This window comes from Podarcis tiliguerta (assembly GCF_965153285.1).
Source record: "Podarcis tiliguerta genome assembly, chromosome: 9".
NCBI classification, from domain to species: Eukaryota; Metazoa; Chordata; class Lepidosauria; order Squamata; family Lacertidae; genus Podarcis; species Podarcis tiliguerta.
Window position 1 is genome coordinate 41,163,637 of NC_139542.1, and position 21,951 is coordinate 41,185,587.

General features: G+C 40.9%; 2 long non-coding RNA genes across 2 annotated transcripts in view; both read left to right on the plus strand.

Moving 5' to 3' along the window:
• Window positions 1–21,951, plus strand: part of LOC310685418 — a 205,200-nt gene that overhangs the window by 96,024 nt on the left and 87,225 nt on the right. The window lies entirely within an intron of this gene.
• On the plus strand, window positions 9,758–17,601 carry LOC310685459. Its single transcript, XR_014515290.1, has 4 exons — window positions 9,758–10,048; window positions 12,161–12,889; window positions 15,729–15,856; window positions 16,925–17,601. It is a non-coding gene; the product is annotated as an uncharacterized lncRNA (long non-coding RNA).

Sequence of the window (21,951 nt, forward strand, 5' to 3'; positions counted from 1 at the left end):
AAAGGGGCAGCAGAGGTGGAATGTGGGGTGGATGCAGGTACTCATTCAACAATCCTGCCTCCAAGCCAGGTTTTCCTCTTCCACTCCTGAATGTGAAAAGGTCTAAAGAGGTCTGAGCATGCTTAAAAACCTCATGATTGGGAACCCTTATGAAGCAAGGCCCCCAGTTGCAGTGACGATTCTAAGTGCATATACAATGGTACCTAGGGTTAAGTACTTAATTCGTTCCGGAGGTCTGTTCTTAACCTGAAATTGTTCTTAACCTGAAGCACCACTTTAGCTAATGGGGCCTCCTGCTGCTGCCGCGCCGCTGGAGCCCGATTTCTGTTCTTATCCTGAAGCAAAGTTCTTAACCTGAAGCACTATTTCTGGGTTAGCGGAGTGTGTAACCTGAAGCGTATGTAACCTGAAGCGTATGTAACCCGAGGTACCACTGTAGCTGAATGTGCTTAGCAGTTGCTTCACATACCCACTTCCCTTACACAATTGAAGCCTCCATGGGTTGTTTTAGATAAATGCACGGTAGTTGCATCAGTGTGGTAAATCATTAGTGTGCAATGAATGGCCACATTAGCAGAATAATCCCCTCCCCTTCCTGCTCCCTTGAGGGCAGAAGTAAGTCCCACTGTGTTTCAAGGAGTTTACAGTCTAGTCAGTGTGCTTAGCCTTGCAGCCTTAATGCAGCTTTTGCTGTGTATGGAAAAGAGAATATCAAATTATTTACATGTTTGCTATATAGATTTCAACTGATAGTTACCATCAGCATTACTCATGCCTTTGTAAACAGATTCTTAGAAGTCTAATGAAATCTATTCATTCCAGATTATTCATTATCACATCTCTTGTTAGTAAAGAGAACCAGGGTGATGGTGTTTTATTGAGTGCCATAATGACTTAGATGCAGGTTGAAAAAGTGAGGATAAGATCTCCTCTTCCTAGAACATTCATGAGCAACATAACTTTTATCATGAAAATGATAACCAGCCACCTGGCCTAAGCTAATGTGGAGAAGGCATTTGGAATACTGCCTGTCTCTATGTTATTCTACACAGTAGTTTAACACCACCACCACCCCATCTCTGAGCTACAAGAGACTACAAGGGTTCCAGAACATACACAGAGTTCAGTTTCTTTGAATAAGGAAGACTGAAGACTGTAGTATCCTTAGGATATATGATTTTATTTATACCCTGATCATAAGGTGGAAGGTTCACAGCACTAACCCTGCAACAGATCTTGCTTCCTCATTGAGTTTTTAGGGGAGACCCTCCTCAAGGTCATAGCTTTGGTTTTAGCACAGAGTATTGGGTCTTTTTAGCTCACATCTTCAGTTTAGAAAAAGGATAGCTCCTGGCCTGTTGTTCTCTTACCTACAAGAAGATGTGGTCTCCAGCTAGTTGATGGGGGAGGGAGGCTTCTTATCACTCTCTTGAAAGAGCATCACCAGCCAGGTATCTTTGTCTCAATGCATCTGCACTTGACCAACTATTTAGACATGTAAATTGATGCCAAGCAGACTTGGCCAGGCCCATTACCTTAATAGGGAGATTGGCTTGACCAGTTCAGCAGTCCTTTTTACTTCAAATTCCCATCTTACAGTTACAAAATCTCAGGCTTGGTTGGGACCCAAATATATCATGCAAAGCAACCCTCCCCCCAAATCCATAACAATATTTTAGGAGTATGCAGTGGATTTGTCCAAATCCTGAAATGAAGCAGGCTGCTTCAGACAGATTTGGGGCTTGTCCAACCCAAAGCAGGAACTCTCCAAAGCACCCTGAACCAAAATGAGGACCTCCAAAAGAATTTAGAGATTTTGACTAAATAAAACTTGTGCAATGTGCCTGCAAAAATTGAAATATTTGTTCCCAAGCTTGCCATGACACTGATGGACTTCTGCCACACAGGTAGGTAGCCGTGTTGGTCTGCCGTAGTTGAAACAAAATAAAAAAATTCTACTACTGGAAGGATTTTTAAAATTTTGTTTCTGCCACACAGTTAAGATGTATTTGCTCTTCCAAATTTTCAGAGCCCAATTCTTAGATTAACCATCCTTTTTTCATCCTTTGGTCTTGTCTTGCTGGCTTTTATACTGATGGTTATGATTTTATTGCTGGTTTTTAATTGTATCCTGGAGGACTTTAGGCTAGAAACAGCACAGGAGGAGAGCTCAATTGTTGCTCTTTGAATAGGAATTACAGTTCAATCTTTGTAGGTAGCTCTGCCTTGGGTGACAGGAACCTCTTCATGCAAAGGGGACCAGCCAGCTTTAGCAGCTGTTGACTTTGACAGAACAAGGGAGACTGTGACTGCATAAGTACTATACCTTTAAAGCACATTCAAAGCACTTTCGTCCTCTCAGAATTCTCAGCACTGCAGTTTATTCAGGGTTGCTGGAAATTATAACTGTGAGGGGTTTGTTACAGTGCCCAGAATTCTTTGAGGGAAATAATGTGTTTCAAATATGTGTTTTAAATGTATAGTGTATACATAGTCTATGATACCACTAGGGCTTCAGAAAAGGACAACAAAACCTCCTCAGGGTGGAAAAGAAGTGGTGCAATGTGCTCTTTTTATGCCACTCTTATGGTTCAGTTGAAAGCACATAAAAGTGCAAGTAGATAAATAGGTACCATTCCGGCAGGAAGATAAACAGCATTTCCGTGCGCTGCTCTGGTTTGGCCACATGACCCAGAAGCTGTCTACGGACAGCTCCCTCGGCCTATAGAGCGAGATAAGCACTGCAACCCCGGAGTCGTCTGTGACTGGACCTAACGGTCAGGGGTACTTTTACCTTTACCTATGGTTCAGTATGTATCTCCATTTCCATCTCTATTTAGAGCAGGAGGGAGAATTGCTGGCCCTGGGGCAATTCCCTCTCCTACTCTAAATCCCTGAAGAAGGGGAGCTGGACTCCTAGGTCATGACAGATACTAGGAGTGGCATGTTGTTTGAAGACAGGGCTGTATTTGCCTTGCACTTCCTTATCCACCCTGTTGCCCTCAGTTGCACTGGAAGATGCTATCAGTATCAACTACCAGTCTATTCAGCTACTATAGCTGAAATGGGGCTCAATTTGTACTTAACCTCAGGCAGCAAGATGTGCTGAGCAAGTCACAGCTTCCAGAGTGCTCCAGATCTTGCTCATTGCTTTGTGACGTTTTAGTTGTTCCTAATCAAGATTCTAATTAGGGCCTTTTGATTTTTCTCTCCCTAATGGATGAATGATACTTATATATTTCATGATTGTAAGTGCTTTGTGGCAGGACCCTATGCTCCCAATTTATAGTAAGCACTGTGTTCATGACTGCACAATGATGGTGATGATAAAATACAAATTGTAATGGGAAAAAATTATTTTACAGTGTTTCAGTTATTGCTTTTAGCTGCCTTTGGGTGCTTTTTGAAAGACAGTTAAAAGTTGCTTAATAAGTAATTTAACATTAAAACCAACATATTCTTGAGCAAAGTTATTTTCCCCTTCTTAAACATACACATACAGTGATGATGTTGTGTATGCTAGTGGGTCACACTAGCGCAGGCATAGGCAAACTCAGCCCTCCATATGTTTTGGGACTACAGCTCCCATCATCCCTGACCATGGTCCTATTAGCTAGGGATGATGGGAGTTGTAGTCCCAAAACATTTGGAAGGCCGAGTTTGCCTATAACTGCACTAGCACTTTCAGGCCTGATTTGGTTCTTTCCAGGTCCTGATTACTGGGCGTAACTTTTCCCTCAGTCTAGTTACATTGCAATAATGTAAGGTTGTGTTTGAAGTCCTGGGCATGTATTGTTTTCTCCCTAAACCCAACACAAGATATATAGTGACCACATTCACACTATATAAAATACTATAATAACCTCTATAAGCAGCCAAGGGTTCACCCACATACTTCTGGGAGCTGTAGTTTATTAAAGGTTACTGAGAGCTGTTAGGAGACCTCTATTCCCCTCCCAGAGTTACAATTTACAGAGTGGTTTAACCATTAATCTCTCTTCACAGAGAACTCTCAGAAATGTAACTCTGCAATAGGGGCCTCTCAGCACCTTTAACAACCTACAGCTCCCATAATTCTTTGGGGGAAGCCACGACTGTTGAAGTGGTATCATATCACTTTATGGACTTAATGAAGCTAATGTTTCTTCTCCCTCCATCCTGGTTCCATTGCTCTAGCTTTGGGTGGTTTTAGGATATGTAACATAGCAAGTGCCCCATCTTAGCATGCATTTCTGTGAGTTTTATATATTTCAAATGTCATGAATATGATTCCATGCTTATCTCTTGAATCTCAATAAAGTGTCATAGTAGTGTGTTGGTGTATAAATCTGATGGATATTGCAATACTTTCTGAAGGTAGTTCAGATTATGATCATAAAAAATATTACCGAGCAAGAAATTGACCCCCCCAACTTTTGTATCATCCATTCAAAGATCTCCTCATGCATGTTAAGCCTCTCAACTAGGTAGTAGTAGACTGACATATAAGATTATTTTCAAACTGCTCAGTATTATTGATCTTTAAAAGTTTTAGGTCCTCAATATACATTCAAGGAGATTTTAAAGAATTCTGTTAAATAACATTTTCTGTTAAAACTGCAGATAAAATTTAAAGCATCTCTCATGTGCATTATAAGTAATTCACAATGACAGAATTAACTTTCTTTCCTCAAGATATCTAATAAGCTGCCAGCAAAATGAATTTTGGCAACAGCAGATTTGAAAAAGAAATCAACTTTCATAAAAGTTATTGATCTCCATAACCAGGGCTCTGTGCTTGGGAGAGCAACAGGCACAAGAGCAGGGCTTTTATCAGAAACTGAGTTTTATTGAGAATGTAAACAAAATGGCAGTTTAATGGCTTTCAATAAAGGCTGTCCCAGAGACAGGAGAGGAAAAGGAGACACTATAGTGGGATAGGTAGCTCACACAACAGTTGTAGGTGGCGCTAGAAGTTCTACTCAGAGTACATCCATGAAATGAATAAGCCTAAGTTAGTCATGTTCATTCATTTTAGTAGGTCTACCATGAGTAGGAGTAGGAGTAATGTTGGACACAACCCAGAGCCAGACCACCCATGAGGCAAGGTGAGGGGACTGCCTTTGGTGGCAGGATCCACAGGGGCAGCAGATCTGGCCTTCAAGGAATGTATTACCCACTGCTGTTGTTGTTGTGGCAGCAACAGCTGTGGCGTGCTCTTTGGAGGCTAAATCTACCCCCCTCTTTGTTCCTGATGTAGATCTTCACTCACCTCTTCTTCCCTGGCTGGTTTAGAGGCACCATTTTGTGTGTGTTGGGCCGGCCCTGATACAACCCAATGACATGTGGTCAATTTTTCCGTCAAGAAAAATGCTACAGAATCTTTTAATGTCAGTATGAATGGCAATATCACCTGTATGTTGGACTGCAGAAACTGTTAGTCAATCTACCAGTATGACAAGCATATAAAGGCTGTCATATGCTCATTCCTGGGAAAGTGGAGATGTTTGCAATGTACTGTCATCAGTGGCCCAGCATTTAATAGGATTAATCATAAATACTCCACACACTTGCAATCAGTCATTCCATATTCAGCTGCTGAAAAAACATCTCCTTCATTCAAGGCCTCGTCAGTTCAGGGTCAGTTTGAAAATATCTAGGTCACATTCTGCCTTCTTGAGCAGATCTTTGCCAGCTTGTGAAGTAAAATGTTCAGTCTGCCATGGAAATGCATGACACTTCAAAAATTACACTGCTCAGTGACTGAAGGATGCAAAGCACAAGCTGTCACTCTGTTTCCATGGTCTAGTGTGCCTGGGATTTGTTTGGGTTTTGGTTTGCCGTGGATTTTTTTTTCTTAGACCTTTCACCTATGCCAATATCACCACAGGAGTTATTTCAGAACCTCTATCAGCACACAGAATGGGGAGTGCATAAATATTAGGAAGCAGCCACACAATAAAAGGAAACAAATATTGGTGCAAGCATCCAATATACTTCTAGGACGTTGGTTTTTTCCCCTCCTCATCCTTCTAGCCAAAGGCTTCATTTTGAAGAGCTATTGCTCAGCAATAGACTTGCATGCTTTGTATGCTGAAGGTCCCAGGTTCAATCCCTGGCATATCTAGTTAAAAACATCTGGATGAGAAAAAACATCTGGATGACTTTGTTCCCTGAAACACCACTGCCAGTCAGAGAAAGCAATGATGGGCCTGACCTTGTAAAGGTGGTTTCCTATGCAATGAGGCTTCTATGCAAGGGTGCACCTGCAAGTGCCTTTTAGCCCTGGAAATGAGAAGCAGTTTGGGTGCCTAGTGTGTGTATGTGGAAGTGCACATGTGTGAATCAGGCCACATATTGATAAAGAAGAAATTAGCATGAAAAGCATATTTGTTGATGTTTCGGAGAGACACTAGGAGAGTTGAAATGGCCGCCTTTACATATACATTCAATTCATGGAGGCAGGGGGAGGGACTTTGCCTGTTGGCCCTGCCCCCACTGTCATATGCATAGCTGTCAACTTTCCCCTTTTCTTGTGATGAATCCTATTCGGAATAAGGGAATTTCCCTTTAAAAAGGGAAAACGTTGACAGCTATGGTCATATGCTGTACTATCTTCTGACGTGCATGTATTTCAAACTTTGCACTGAATGTATAAATTTCAGTAGGTGAGGCCAGTGGGGGGTGGAGCTAGAGGACATGGTGTTGTACATCTCCTTTCTGTGTATGTGGTGTATTCAGTAGTAGAAGTAGTAGTAGTAGTAGTAGTAAGAGTTTTAAAATGTATATCCTGCGCTTTCTCCCAGAGGAGCCCAAGGTGGCAAACACACAAGTGACAAAACAAAACACTGAAAACCAATTCAAATACACATGCAAACTGTATAAAAGTTACTGTATTCCACTGTTCCATGCGCCATTCCCCTCATGGGCTGCATTGAAATGCTTAATAAATGTCCTTTTGTCCCAGAGCCAGGATTATTAATTGGTCTCCCACATGAACCGTTTTCCTTATCAAAAGCCCTGATCTTCAATCCTGTTTGCATTACTTCCTTAGAAAATGGGAATGAAGAGCTGTGTATACACCATACATTTAAAGCACTTTTAAAGCACATTGCTTCCCCAAAGATTCCCGAAAACTCCAGTTCATCCCACACAGTGCTACAGCTTCCAGAACCCTGAACAAATCTCAGTTCCCAGGATTCTTGGGGGAAGTCACATGCTTTAGATGAGCTTTAAATGTATGGTGTGTATGCAGCCTTAGTGACTTATCTCAGAAGGTTTTGGACAGAATATATGAGATGATTAAATATCACTTTCCTTTTTAGGTAAGGGGGGAAATCTACATTCATTTCCTCTGAGTACATTGCTTTATTAACTTAGAAGATTAGTAATACTGCAAAATCAGTGTTGGGAGGACACGACTGCAGTGAAAAGCAATCTTCTTTAACCTGTATTCACAGGAGATTATGGCACTAATTGAAATGGAACAAGTAAGTAGGGGTCAGAGATATGTAAACTGTTGATTGTACCCAACCAAGTTCTCCTCAGAGTAGACCTGCTGTAATGAATTGACCTGAGATATTCATGGACATTAATTTACATGGGTCTGTTCTTAGTATGACTAATGGGTCACTGGGCACTGAAAGCAAGCCTGTAACTTCACCTACCCAGTAAACATGCCACTTTTAAATTAAAAAGACTTACTATTATCTGGGGCAGCATGGAAAATAAATAAGGCGACAATTTCAACCCATTTTTTAAGAATACGTATTTTCATATTTAATCCCCAGCTGGAATCTTTGCTGCCTGCCACAGCTGCAGCCAAGTCATCTTCTGTCATCCCTGGGTGAATAGGATGTCATACCTGTTGCTTTTGGAAGTGAACCTGGAAATTGTCCTTATTGTCCTTTCCTTCTATGGTTGAGGGCTCATGCTTACAGGCTGGATAATGCCTTGCTTAATGTCACACACAGCTAAATCGCTACTGACTGATCTCTGCTTCATGTAAATGGCTTTGCAGCAGAGTTATTTATTGCGAGGAAGCGACGAATGACTCCTGTTTGACCAGTGAATTGACTCCACTGCAGCGTTCACAGCAGGTCCAGTGAACCACTAATGGGTTGTTTGCTGCAGGGAGCCCAAAGTATTTTGACACCTGAGGCAAAATCTGTTGCCTGAGGCAGACTGCTTTGCCCTGTTCAATAGAAAGGCCGGCACTTGTTCATTAGTGTGTTTTGTTGCAGCTGAGGGTCAGACAGTTCCTTCAGATGCCTTTATTGGAAAACATGCAAGCTGAAAGTTAACTGCTTTGAATGGACCCACCCCACTTCTTTTGAGCTATGAGACATTATCATGTGGAAGGAAGCTTGTGGAAGGACGTTTGTGGCATTTTATAATATTTGAGTTTATTTTTCAAGCATATGCGCTGAGCATAGGTGGAGGCGCAGTTTAAACAGACAGACAGAGCCGCTGCTTTCATCATATTTCCAGAGAGGCAGCCACCACCCCAAGATACAGTTTAGCTTACAGAGTCCTAAAACTCACACCTCTCTCTTTTGCTTCCTCTGCATCTCACTTGAAAGTTGCTTTTCTATGGTTTCTTTTTACATTCTGACCTAGCAGGGAGTGAGTATTGGAATGGGTGACTGTCAATTTCCTCCCCAAATTTTTCCAATCTTAAATTCCGTTTTCCACATGTTCACATCAGTTTGTGATATTTTTTAAAGTCCTCATGAACATTTTCTTAGCATACACATGCTTGTATGCAAGTTTCCCTAATACACACATTCTTGCAAAGCACTTTTCCATCACAGTGTGTTTGGGTATGCTATTCTTTTATCTTTATTTCTTTTTTACTAGTATATGCACTTTTATGCACACTTTCCTTTAGTATCTTCTTCTTTGGCAATCTCTTATGGCTGAGTAAGATTGTCTTCCATGAATATGGTCTTAAGAGTGTGTCTGTAAGTGACTGTGGATGCCAATTCTGCAGCCTTCCACAGTGGGGATATAGTTTTCTGGGCAGGAATTGATGACGGTGAGGATTTGCCAAATGTGCCTTCCTCTTAGTTCACTTCTCCTTTTCAGCCCCTGTGTTCATTCTTCTTCCAAGTCCATGATGTCTTTGGTAGAGGCTATTCTCCAATTGGAGCACTTGCAAGCCAGTGTTTCCCAGTTGTCGGTGTTTATATTACATGTTTTTTTTGGATTTGCCCTGAGAGCATCTTTAAACCTCTTTTGTTGTTCACCAGCATTATGCTTTCCATTCTTAAGTTGGAAACAGAGTACAGATATACCTTGGAAGTCAAACGGAATCCATGGAATCCATGGAACAAACTTGGGTGAGCAGAGCTCTAAATTGCACAGGGAGATTCCATGCATAGGGAAGACGTCCCTCTGCAGATATTATAGTGTAAATGATTGTCTCAACTTTTGGGGCAGGAGGAGGAGCATAATTTTGGAAGTGGGGCTAAACACAGATCTGTACTATATGTGTGAGTAATGCATGGATTGAGTTTGAAACTGATTGCTCTGTTTTAAGTTCAGTGGAAGGACTTTATCTATTTCACCAGAAAAGCTCTTCAAAAAACTAAAATACATTTTTTTAAAAAAAGAAAGGCTAAGGTAGTTTGCCTGGTGATTTATGGGCATAAAAATGTTCTTTCATGATAAGATTGTTTAAAATATCATCTTCAGGAACTGAAGATAGGGAGTGATTATTTAGCCAGGACTAATCTGTGTAGCTGGTAAATAGAAGTGCACCTGAAAAATGGTGAAAGAGAAAGTAGGTCATGTTTCTACACCACTTTCCTCCTACACTGGAAGAGTACTGTAGCCTTATTAAACATGACTGAGTTTTGCTGTCTGTTGCTGTTTCTAATTACAAGTGATGACTAACTACTCATTCTTATAACATTTTGTAAAAAAAAAGAAAAGTAAAAAGAGAAAGACTGGAAGATGAAGAGGAACTGTTAATTATGCATGAAGGAAAAGAAAGGGGGAGAATAACAAGGAGAAAAAATGCAGAGAAAATGGCAAAAAAGCAAACGATAGCTGAAAAATGTGAAGTGTAAGTACAATGGGTATCACGTATTTTCACTTCCATATAAAATTGTCCACCTGTTCCTAGCCTGTGGTCTGTCCTTGAACCTGTCCTTGCAGCTAGTTGAAGGAGCCTCCTTCAAGTGGCACCATCAGTGGAGTTGACTTGATGAAGGTAGGAATTAGTGTCTGAATAGTGCAGTAAGGATCCCTCCAGATATCATTTCTATTGTAAAGTCATGATTATATATGTGCATGCTATTATCAGGGTGGTCACACACAATCCCGCCTTTGATACTGTTTGTGCCTGCAAATGTTTGAGGATGGTCACCCTTCATTTGAAATCAGTTCTTCTACCATAACTTCCTTCTTGAATCCCTAACTGTTCCTACCACAAATGTTCTAGTTTGTTTTTCTCCTTCTGTTGTGCTATGGCCCCTCCACACAGCAGGAATGTGATAACATTGGGGCAACATCACAGAACAAACAAAAGCAGAATAAATCCACCACTAATGGGTCATTATGGTATCAAGAACATGTTGCAGAAGACACTCACAACAGAACAACATTGTGGAGGGGCCACCAGACTTTTTCAAGTGTTGGCTCTACCAGGTGGAGGTACATACCCTTGGGATACACTTTAGGTAGCAAAATGTCCTAGACTGGTACTGTCATTGTCACTTATGAACTTCCACAGCCAATAGAAGCACCAAGTTTTTAATAAAGAGGTGACTATTACGTGGCATCTCAGGAGCTCCCCTTCCATTTTCTTAATCATTTGTTTTGGAAATACATGCCTCACTTTCTCCTAAATAAAATGCTCTAGTTGGAAAGCATATTGTGTTCTCTGGCAAACACATTATAGTTTCATCTCATTCTCTCTATGCAGGGACTAAGCTGTCCACATCTCCATTCAGGTCACTGAGCTGGGAGTGAGGGAGAGCCTAAGTGGTGTCCTTCAGGACAACCATCTCCCTTAATAATTTATTGTAGTGATGTAGAAATAATGTTAATTAGAATTTACATGAGGAAAACTAATGATTGTAACAAATTAAAGCTAACCATATAATGCAATTAGCAAAGCATAACACGAGTAGAAAAAAGAAATTCATTCTAACCAGCGAATGATCAACACATGAAAAGTTAGGATGAAACAGTTTCTAAAATGTTTTGAGGTTGCAAACGTACACAAAATGCTTAGTGGTGTGTGTGTGTGTGTGTGTGTGTGTAGACACTTCTTGTTTGAGATTGGAAGGTTTTAGGACAGTGATGGAGATAGGAGTGTCTTCTGTGGGCAATCACTACTTGATTCCTGTATTTTTCCTCTGATATTACCTATGCAAAACAAACCTATGAAACTTTTCCTATTTGAAATCCCTATTCAAATGGTATTCAGAGCCTATCATCCCTCCAACTGGGATGCCAAAGGAAGGAAAAGTGTGCTGGGTGGGATAAAGGAAGGCAAGACATGCTGCCACTCTCCATCATGTATGCCTGAGATTGACCCAGGGTAAATATTGTCTGATCCAGACCCATGGTTCTTTGGCTGGAACAAACATCAATGCTATTGTAACACTGCAAGAGTTCCCGCTTGAATTTCCATTGCTTTCCGGGATATTCTAGAGAAAAGATGAGGCAAAAGTAGGAAGAGTGGCAGTTGGAATAAAATATGAAGTCAGTTCCTTGGGGATATAACCTTTTCCAAATACCAATTAACTTGAACTTCAATATGAAGTTAATTTAAGAGTTTTATTTCTCTGTGGGAAAAGGAGGATATATGACTGGTTCAGATTGCATTTGCACTAAGTTGCCTTGAAGGGCGTTATTCCCGGTTTAGTCCTGTGAACTTAAAAATAAGAGCTGGTGTGATTAATAGAAGGAAAAAAACTGTAGAAATTGGTAGCCACATAACTGGTGGCATATCAATTAATCTTAAACTGAAGCAAAACACCACCCTTTCAATGTTGTTAGAAGATCTTACAAGTGAATGTTTGCATTTTATAGTTTCTGCTTTCCATCTATCGTTTTAAAAAAGCTTTAACACCTATTTAATTTAACTAGCAGTGTCAGGCTCATGAGTGTGTTCTCATGATGATACGGAAACATGCCTTGAATAAATACTTTATGTGATTTTTCACAGTTAATAACCAAGCGGGTTCAAAGAGATTTCAGAGAACAGAATATGAAACATCCATATCATCTCACAACACAGGGGAAGAAGCAGCTTGCCAGCCTAGGTCTAAAAAGAACATGATCTGAAGCCACAGGATACAGCAACCTTCCTATCCTAGGTCTAGATCTGGTTGTTTTCTGAATAAGAGGCAACCTGGGAATCACATATATGCCACTTTGAGTTCCATAATGGAGGTAATACAGGACAGTAAATAAAATAAACAATAGTATGCAATTATCGTGATTTGTGGTGGGGCAAGCAAGAATATACCCTGGAGTATCAGGAGCCTTGAGTAATTTTGCACTTCATAACTGCACAATCTGCATGTTTACTCAGTAGTAGGTAAAGGATCCCTGGATGGTTAAGTCCAGTCAAAGGCGACCATGGGGTTGCGACTCTCATCTTGCTTTCAGGCCAAGGGAGCCGCCGTTTGTCCACAGACAGCTTTCCAGGTCACGTGGCCAGCATGACTAAACTGCTTCTGGCGCAACAGAACACCGTGACGGAAATCAGAGCACACGGAAACACCGTTACCTTCCTGCTGCAGCAGTACCTATTTATCTACTTGCACTGGTGTGCTTTCGAACTGCTAGGTTGCAGGAGCTGGGACAGAGCAACGGGAGCTCACCCCATTGTGGGGATTCAAACCGCCAATCTTCTGATCGACAAGCCCAAGAGGCTCAGTGGTATAGAGTAGTAAGTTCCACTGTGTTGAATGTGTCTTACTCTTAGGGAAGTGTACATATAACTGAAATAAGAAAGTCTATTCATCAAGTCCCTGCATCCCATGGAACCATCTCTTTTACGTTTCTGTTTCATTTTCTTGTGTATGTTGATGCCTGTTTAAAAGTGCTGTGTATTGATCCTTGTCAGCATCATCTGCCTGTGTCTTGGATTAGTCTGTCCATTGTCTTGTAATTACTAAAAAAAAAATCTGGGTTATTTACCTGTAAAGATTAAATCAAGGACCATTAGATAGTAAAAGAAACACAGCCTAATGCTTTAGATTATGTTTCTACAAATATAATTAAATCCTGTCCTTGGTTTGTTCATGTCTCAGTAAACTAATTGCATTTAGTCCAACACTTGCTTGAAGACTGCACAAAATTAAATTAATTTCCCCAGCATTGAACTGTAGGGGGACAACATATATTAAATCGCTTAACTATTCACTCTATTGGCTCTGAAGGTAGAATTGCATTAGAGGTGTTTGTACATTCAATAAAAGGAACAATTAAAGCAATTATATCTAACTTACAGGTACACATACCATTAGCAGTACATCACTCGATCGTAGCATTACAGTTCAATTAACATACATTGTCCTTAGATTTTCAGAGAATTAATAGGACAGAACTGCTAGGAAATGTTATGGCACGTTATTGCTGAAGTTTTAAAAGTCCGCTAATGTCTATCTACACGGAAAACAATCTTGAAAGATCAATGGATAAAGGAGGAATATTCCATGGGTCATGGATAATTGGCAGAAAGATGTGTCATTGTAATCCTAGGCTCAAACATAAAGCAAATGGGCAGGACTCATTTTAAAGAAAATCGGAACCTTCGCAACTACAGAAACGTTCTCTATTTGCCATTCTCTTCAGGAACCAATAGATCTTTGTACTTCTGCCACGTATGGTGAACAACCAGGGCTACAGACATACACTCCAACATTACTCAGATGAAAATAGGGACATTTCTCACACTCCCAGACCTTCCTTCACACCCCATTTTTTGTGTCTCTCCCCCCCCCCCCGCCGCCATCTGTAGAACATTTTCTATTAGAAGAAGGGTGAGTGCCACCACCACTTACACCAATAGGACACAGCACACACACCCTCTACTGTCCTGAGAAAAATGCCTTAATCTGAATTTTGTTTTAGTTTATTCTTAGTTAGATTTACAAAAGAAAAGCATGCACCAATAAATAAAATTTAGAAAGAGGCAAGATTAGACATAGATGCACAAAGCATTTTTTAAAAGACTCCCTGCCCTCTGCTCCAGTCCCCCTTTTTTCCTGCCCAGGGCTGCTGTGCCCTCTGCCTCCCCCCCCCCCAAGCCAGTACATCATGTGGGGCTGGGTGGCAGCCTCTCCTCCTTGCCTGCCTTCCAGCAGCCACTACAAGTTGCCAAGGGAGGAGGCAGGCAGCGGCGGCCATGGAGAGGCAACAGAATGCTTCCTTGCAGCCACAGCAGCTACCATTGTTGGCACTCAGGACAAGCACCGGCTCATACTCCTCCCCAAGCTTGGTGGCAGTGGTGATGGGAGGGGAAATAGGGACATTCCAGAATCAATTCAGAAGCCAGGATGGCCTTTGTAATTCTCGGACTGTCCCTGGAAAATAGGGACACTTGGAAGGTATGCTACAACTGGGGTGTTCCCTGGATAGCAGAGGGTTCTACCTTACCTATTCAGACTAGGCATTTTCCCGCTTTGCCTTGCCCAGGGTAGGTCATATCTACCCCATACATTCCAAAGCATCCTGGGCACACTGGAGGAGGAAAAGGAGTGCAGGGGGAGCGCGATCCCAGTAGGGTGCCATCACAGCTGTCCCCCCGCCCATGCTGGGCGCCATGCCCCTGCGGGCACCACACCATGCCCCCAGGACATGCGCCTGCCCCGCCCCACCTCCTCTCTGCCCCCTGGTGCCGGAGCATGAAGCTCTGCCACAGCCTGGGCACTGCTGTTTGTTGTGCTGCGAATCTTAACTTTGTGAAGGTAAACTGCAGGTCTCAGGATTCTTGTGGGCTGTGGGCAGCCATGTCCTTTAAATGAATGGTGTGGATGTGAACATATTATAAAGGAAACAGCAGCTCATAGAGGCATCTTTCAAAACATAAGTAGCAGTGGCAATTAGGCATTTTTGTAGCAGAAAGAGAAACTTAAACTTATCTTTTCCCATTCCACATAGGCCCGAGGCTGCTCAGGTTTTTGTAGGCCTGCTATTCACATCGCAAACATGTTGGTTGATTGCATTCATGCAACTGACATCACATCTAGTCCAGATCTTATAGTCTAGGAGAGGCCTTAAGAATGGTATAGAGAATTTTGAGATGTAAAATAATAGTAATAAAAAAACAGGCAATGGTGCAGCAAGATATATATTATAACAGACAGGTGTCAGCAGAGCTAGAGGGAGTAATTCCTGACTGCTTGGCAACTGACAAAATGCTCAAAGCATTTTGATATGTGAGAAGCTTTGGGCATTCAGGACCATAATATTTCTCAGAAAGAAACATGCTATGGGATGTGGAATATTAATTGTTAGAAATTCATAGAGACAATCGTATCATCCAAAGTCCACGCCTGTAGACGAGTTGAAGGCAAAAATTATTGCCTTTCCCTGGAACCCATAATTCTTTTATCAGCTTTCCTCTGCTAGGCACCATTTCCCATAATGCCACACTCAACTGCTAATGGTCATCAGTGTCAACTATACACAGATTCTTCAGTGTTAGCAAGAAATAAATATTAGGATGGCTTTAAGTTTGGTTGGAAACTATGTTATGCATAATGATTTCTCAATCCCTGCAGTTTGGTGGCATTTCTGCAAACCATCTTCTCTCATCACTGACTCAGAACCAATTTATATGCACATCTATGTCATTTTTTTAACTTCCAGGATTCTACATTTTTCTTCATAGCTAGAGGATCACCTTCAGGTATGCCATTAGAGTACCTTACACCTCCAGAATTTCATAACTTATCAATATATAAAGTACAATGTACATATGCATGCAACAATCTGAAAACCAACCCCACAACCTCTGAAATGAACCTACCTTTATTTCATATAAAAGATGCAATTATTCATACTGGGGTGGGGAACTGGATTCAGCGGGCAGACCAGATCATGACCTTCTCAGTCCCCACAAGCTATTTTGAGGGGTGGGTGGGGCTGTCCACATACCAATCACCTGACATTACCCTGATATCAGGTGACATATTCTCCTTTGTCTGTGTTGTTTGAGTTCAAATTCTGCAGGCAAAGAAAAACACTTCACCAGATGTCCTGGTGAAATCAGATGTTGGACAGGTGGGCAGCCTCTCAAAATGGCCCTGCATGTGTCCCACACCCTCCCCAAATCTCTCCCGGCAGTTTGAGGAAACCCCTAAAACAGATTTAGGGCACACAGGAAAATGAGTTGCAGGGTTGGGGGGGCCGAGTCCCATTACATAAGTGGAAATCCTTGCAGAAATAGGATGTGTTAGTTGGATACAGCCCTAATTACCATCGGGTTTAAGATCCAGACTCTAACAATTGTTCTTATGCATAATTTGTTTCAGACAAAGCCACGTTCTGGCAGGCAATCAATAAACTCCAGACATGCACCCCAAATGCTTTCCCCCACTTTAATCCCAAACTGATCAGGCTCTGTCCCCAATCTACATGATGCTCTACTTTTATTGCTTTTCAAATCAAAAGTTAGCAACTCTGTGAATGATTTGTAATATTTTTTAGGAAACAATTGTATGTATTTCCAAACTGTCAGCTCTTGCAAGGGGACATGGCCTTGTGAGATTGTCAGCTTGTCTTTCTAGAGCAATCACATTTGCATAAGCTCTCTCAGTTCCCCCATAATCCTCTGAATTTCATTGGCTTATCCTTCCTGAGCTTTTGCTCTCAATCCTTTAAGATTTACCTGTCTTTTCCTATTAGTCTGGCTAAAATAAATGGGAATATTCATGATGAGGTTGAAATATGAAATTCTCCACATTTATATTCACAGCTTCACCCCATCTTCCCCCTTCACCTACTTTCACCGTGTCAGGCCACATACTGCAGCTTGCATTTTCACTCTTCACCATTATCAAGGCAACTTTAGACAGAAGCACCGCTTCAAAATTGAACAGCGATTCAGAGGGACATACGGTGGAATCGCATTATGTTTTCACAGTGTGTGCTGCTATTTGGGTAGTTCATTGATAAGCAGTTTGCTTGTTCCGCCACATTGGGGCATTGTTTGTTGATAAAATATGCCAAAATCCTAATAATGCAGACAGGTGAAGAATATGCATGTAACAAACTGCTCAAGCTTGGGAAGATTTACTTTAGTCTTGATGATCAGTGACAAAGAACTGAATGATGCTTTTGAGGACAACAGCTTCTGCTAGGCTGAATAAGTCAGGGAAGAGGGGAATATTTATGGAAAGCTTTTTTTCTTTCCACCCTAGCATTCTTTCAAAATAGCCTGATGTGTACACTGGATTGTTCCCAGCCAAGAAAGAAAGAAAATTATCCAGTGGGAAGAAACCATGCAGTGATCCTATCACAGTAGTTAGTATTAGGGATGAATGGTATTTTCATACCATATCCTTTTTGCATTCACTTGGTCATAGGTCTGTTTTATTCTGCTTTGTGAAGCTCTTTAAAACACATTTACTCGCCACCCCAATCTCCGAGTGGTGTGAGATTGCCCAGGGGTCATGTTTCCTTCAGAATTAGGGACAGCAGAGACTGTGGTGTCTTTAAGATATGTGGTTTATTTCAACATATATACAGCCTGAACCTACAGTGGAGCGATTCACAGCTTTAACACCCCCAAGAAGGCCTTGCTTCTCCCTTAGTCCTGGATTCAAATGGGAATCAGGGATGTTTCTGTCTCCCAGCTGCCCAGCCTGCCAGCTTCTAGCTTCTAGGTCACATAATTCTCTACTCTGCCCTTTGTTTTTCTAACTACCAGCAAGTTGATGAAAAGGAGCAGACCCATTTGCTATCTGACACAGAGACACTTCCTTTGTTACCAGCTGGCTATTCCAGGAATTGAATCCATGCTGGATCCAGGAATTAGAAGGGGGCTCATGAATACAGCTTACCCCCCGCCCCCAACTCAAAGCAATAATCATTTTTGTATGCTTTTCAATGCATTTCCATGTCTGTCTGTCTATCTATCTGTCAACCTATGTATTTGTACACATTTCCTCCCTGTAAAACACATTTTTGAACTGAAATTGCATTGCAAAATTTGGGGAAACACATTATCTGATGACTAGCTTCATGCTGATCAGCATATAAGACTGGGAGTGGAGAATTAGGTTTGTTCATTTTAAAATGTGAGCAGACTGAATTTCTTCTCCGTCCCTTGTTCCTTTTTAAAAAAATGCTTAATGAAGAGGAATGGGGAAAGACACCATGAGGAATATGTGATCATGAGGAATATAAAGGGCTTAGAAAATGGTTGCTTGCACACCATAGTAATAGTAAAAGTTGTCTGTATCTGCCCATTATGATTGCTACAATATTAAGGTGAATTAAAGATTTCAATCACCCTCCCCAAAAAGTCTCTGAACACATTTCAAAAGTGGTTCTGCTAAAGAAGTATTAGCTAGTTGTTCGTTCCATTTAATGAAAACTCTGGCATAGAAATGGCTAGAAGCAGTGATAGTCCATAGATTGCAGATGCAGTTTTCTTTTTTTATATAAAAGACTTTTATATGGTTTGCCTCCTGTAAATTTTATTTTATAGTCAATAAGTATTCTGTACTATGGAAAGCTTTCATTTTATTTCCTCTTTATATGAAATAACTCGGACTGTTGCACGCCTACATGCCTACCTTTCCAATATTCAAACTGCCTATTTTTGACTCTCCATAAATTGAGTCTTTTAACATTTCCCTTCTGGAAAAGAAAATGATTAGCAATTGAGGAGAAGCTATGTTTTAAACTACTCTTAATAGTTTATTTTCTGCATCACAACCTGCTTCTGTTTTACTTTCACAGCAGCAAAAACAATGCAAGATATGAAGGACACCAGTTCATACTTAGTAACATTGGGTCTGCACGCAAATGTGACCAAGTCCTGTCCTATTTCAGCATGGATTTTTAAGCAAAAAGCCTTAAAAACCTGCGCAGGAAAGAATATTTTTATTTATTTATTTAACTTACTTACAGCATAGTTCAAGGCCTGCACCCCTGACTCCAATCATGTATAATGTTTTCCTTTCCTTTTTCATTGTGTCCATTGACACACAACACAATATACGACACAACACAATATAAGCATATCCAATTATACCAATACAAAACAAACTGAAAATAACAACCAATGGCAACTGTACGCTCCAGGCCAGCTTCTGTAAAAACCCAGTATACGTTTTTTCCAGGTCCAGTATCGCATTACTCCTTTTCCTTTCTCTTTCCGCAGGAACATCACTGGTCCAAAATAGGGCTTTCAGATTGAATAAACCCCCAGTTCAGATGAGGTAGATGTATTGAGCAGAAAGAAAGAGAGTGAGGGGCAACTGCAAGTTAAATTCCATGGGCAGAGGAGTGATGGGATTTGATTGTGTTCTGTTGCTCCAAGAGGGAATTGTATGGGGGGGGGGGACATGGCTGCTCCCATGTAGACATCATCAAGTTCCACTGCTCCCAGGGGAACTTACTATATTTGCATTCAAAGCACATGATGTCAAGAAGACCTGTACACTAGCTGATCCAGGCTGCAGGTGGCTGGATTACTATTTTTTTTAAAAAAAATTAAAAGACAGAAAAATATTTTACAAAAATGAAGTCAGTGATGCAGTTCTTGGGCTGCCTAATAAGGGAACCTGAAGGACTTGGGTTTCAGGGCTCATGAACTGATGTGGATCATGATTGAACCAGGTTTGTTCCCTTAGAAATCCAAGTCACTACTTTTTAAACAGAAGTGGGGCCCTGCTACCAGATGTGTGCATATTTCTGAGTGGCAGCAGGAGCTGGGGCTTTCAAAGCTCTCCCTTCTCAGGCAGAGACATGAGCAAACAGGCACAAGCTGCTAAAAGAGTAACTGAGTGGGCAGGTGCCTTTAAATCTATGTACAGTGGTACCTCGGGTTACATACGCTTCAGGTTACATATGCTTCGGGTTACAGACTCCGCTAACCCAGAAATAGTACCTTGGGTTAAGAACTTTGCTTCAGGATGAGAACAGAAATCGTGCTCTGGCGGTGTGGCGGCAGTGGGAGACCCCATTAGCTAAAGTGGTGCTTCAGGTTAAGAACAGTTTCAGGTTAACAACGAACCTCCGGAACGAATTACCATAAGTTCTTAAACTGAGGTACCACTGTATCTTTCTCTCTCTCTCCCTTTTCTAGCTGCTCTGTTCCATCCACCCTTCTACTCTACTTAGTTTTCTGTTTTTGCTCTCTCAACAACCAGTCAGCATTCCATGGTCAACAGGCACATTCAGTTCTCATTGGACTGGTTTTATGTGTGCATCCTTGCTTATGGTTTCCCCCAGAGATACTTTTTGTAACTCTGCAAATTGTGGAGTTACCCCAAGTCTGTAGGCAATTTTGTGGCGCAATGGGTCAGTGCGCCTGGCTGTTAACCAGAAGGTTGGTGGTTCAAGCCCACCCAGGAATGGCTGTGGGCAGGATACTTGTATTGCAGGAGGTTGGACTACATAAACATTGGGATCTCTTCCAACTCAACAATTCTATTATTCAGTATGTAGAATCCTGATTGTATGCGTTCAGTGCCCTGAGATGCATCAAGGTCCCTGAATCTTGGGGAAGGATTGTGCTGTAAATGTTTACACAATAAACATTCATTCATTCATTTGATTTAAACCTCACCCTTCAATCAAGCTATCAGAAATACTTACCATATTTTTTAATAAGAAACCCATAAAATCCACAATCAATATTTATGCTAGTATTTTAAGTCCCTCTATTATTAATAATTAATAAGTCTTCTTAATTATTATTAAAAAATATAAATGAATATTAAATCAATATTCTTAAGTGTGCTGATTGTAGTATATTTATTTAGACAATTACTTGGTAACATAAAAAAGACATATGATTGAATGGAATTAAACACAAACCCCACAGTTATATTAGCAACCTTCACAATGAAGTTCTATACAGCTATAGATAATTTTTTGATGACAACAACAAAAAAATGTCCTCACGATATGATGCATAATATGTCTGTCTGATAAACTCCAGTGAAGTAATACTTTAATGTCTTTGACCTAAGCATAATTTCAATCAGACATGTCAGCTATACATCTCTGATGAACCTCCATAATGCATTAAAGCTTAATGGTGTTTCCACAGCATTTATTCATATCTTCTACTTCTTTAATCTTTCAGATAGCTTTACATTCAGAATGAATCTCTAAAGAAGCTTCATTAGAGTTATACTCCAGTGAGTTGTGGCCAGGATATTTTGTGTTACCCTTAGTATGGAATCACAGAGGGCAGCTTGATTTTTGTAGCCAGATATATTTTCTATTGTCAAGCCTCATGCTACCTCCCCCCAGGTCATTTTGTGTAATAAATATGTTTAACCCCTCAGGTGAGACCACTTGGGGAGGGGGACCACCACTGTGTTAAATATCAGCTGTAATGTCTATCACATGCATCAAACCCAAGTGATACAATTACCTTGTTCAAACTTTCAGATGCCAGCTTGTTTAAAACTAACTGCAGTCTTGGTTTGGATGCAACAATGAACTGCGGTTGGCATAAACCAGGAAATGGCTGCTTCCAATATCTTGCTCATGGCCATATTGGATGAGGATAGGGGAAAGGGAGCATGTAGGTCAAGCCTCTTTCAGGGGGTTCATATAGTGCTAAACTATGGTTTACCATTATGTCTGAATTGGGCATGCATCTTTTAATATTTTAAAACACAGTACTTTTATGAGACTATATATAGTTTCCAATAATTATTTCAAATTTTAATTTTTGTTTTGTTTTTAAGCAGTACATATAAACTTTGGAGTCTGAAATATAGAAACAAAAATATTCACATTTCATCACTCAAAACA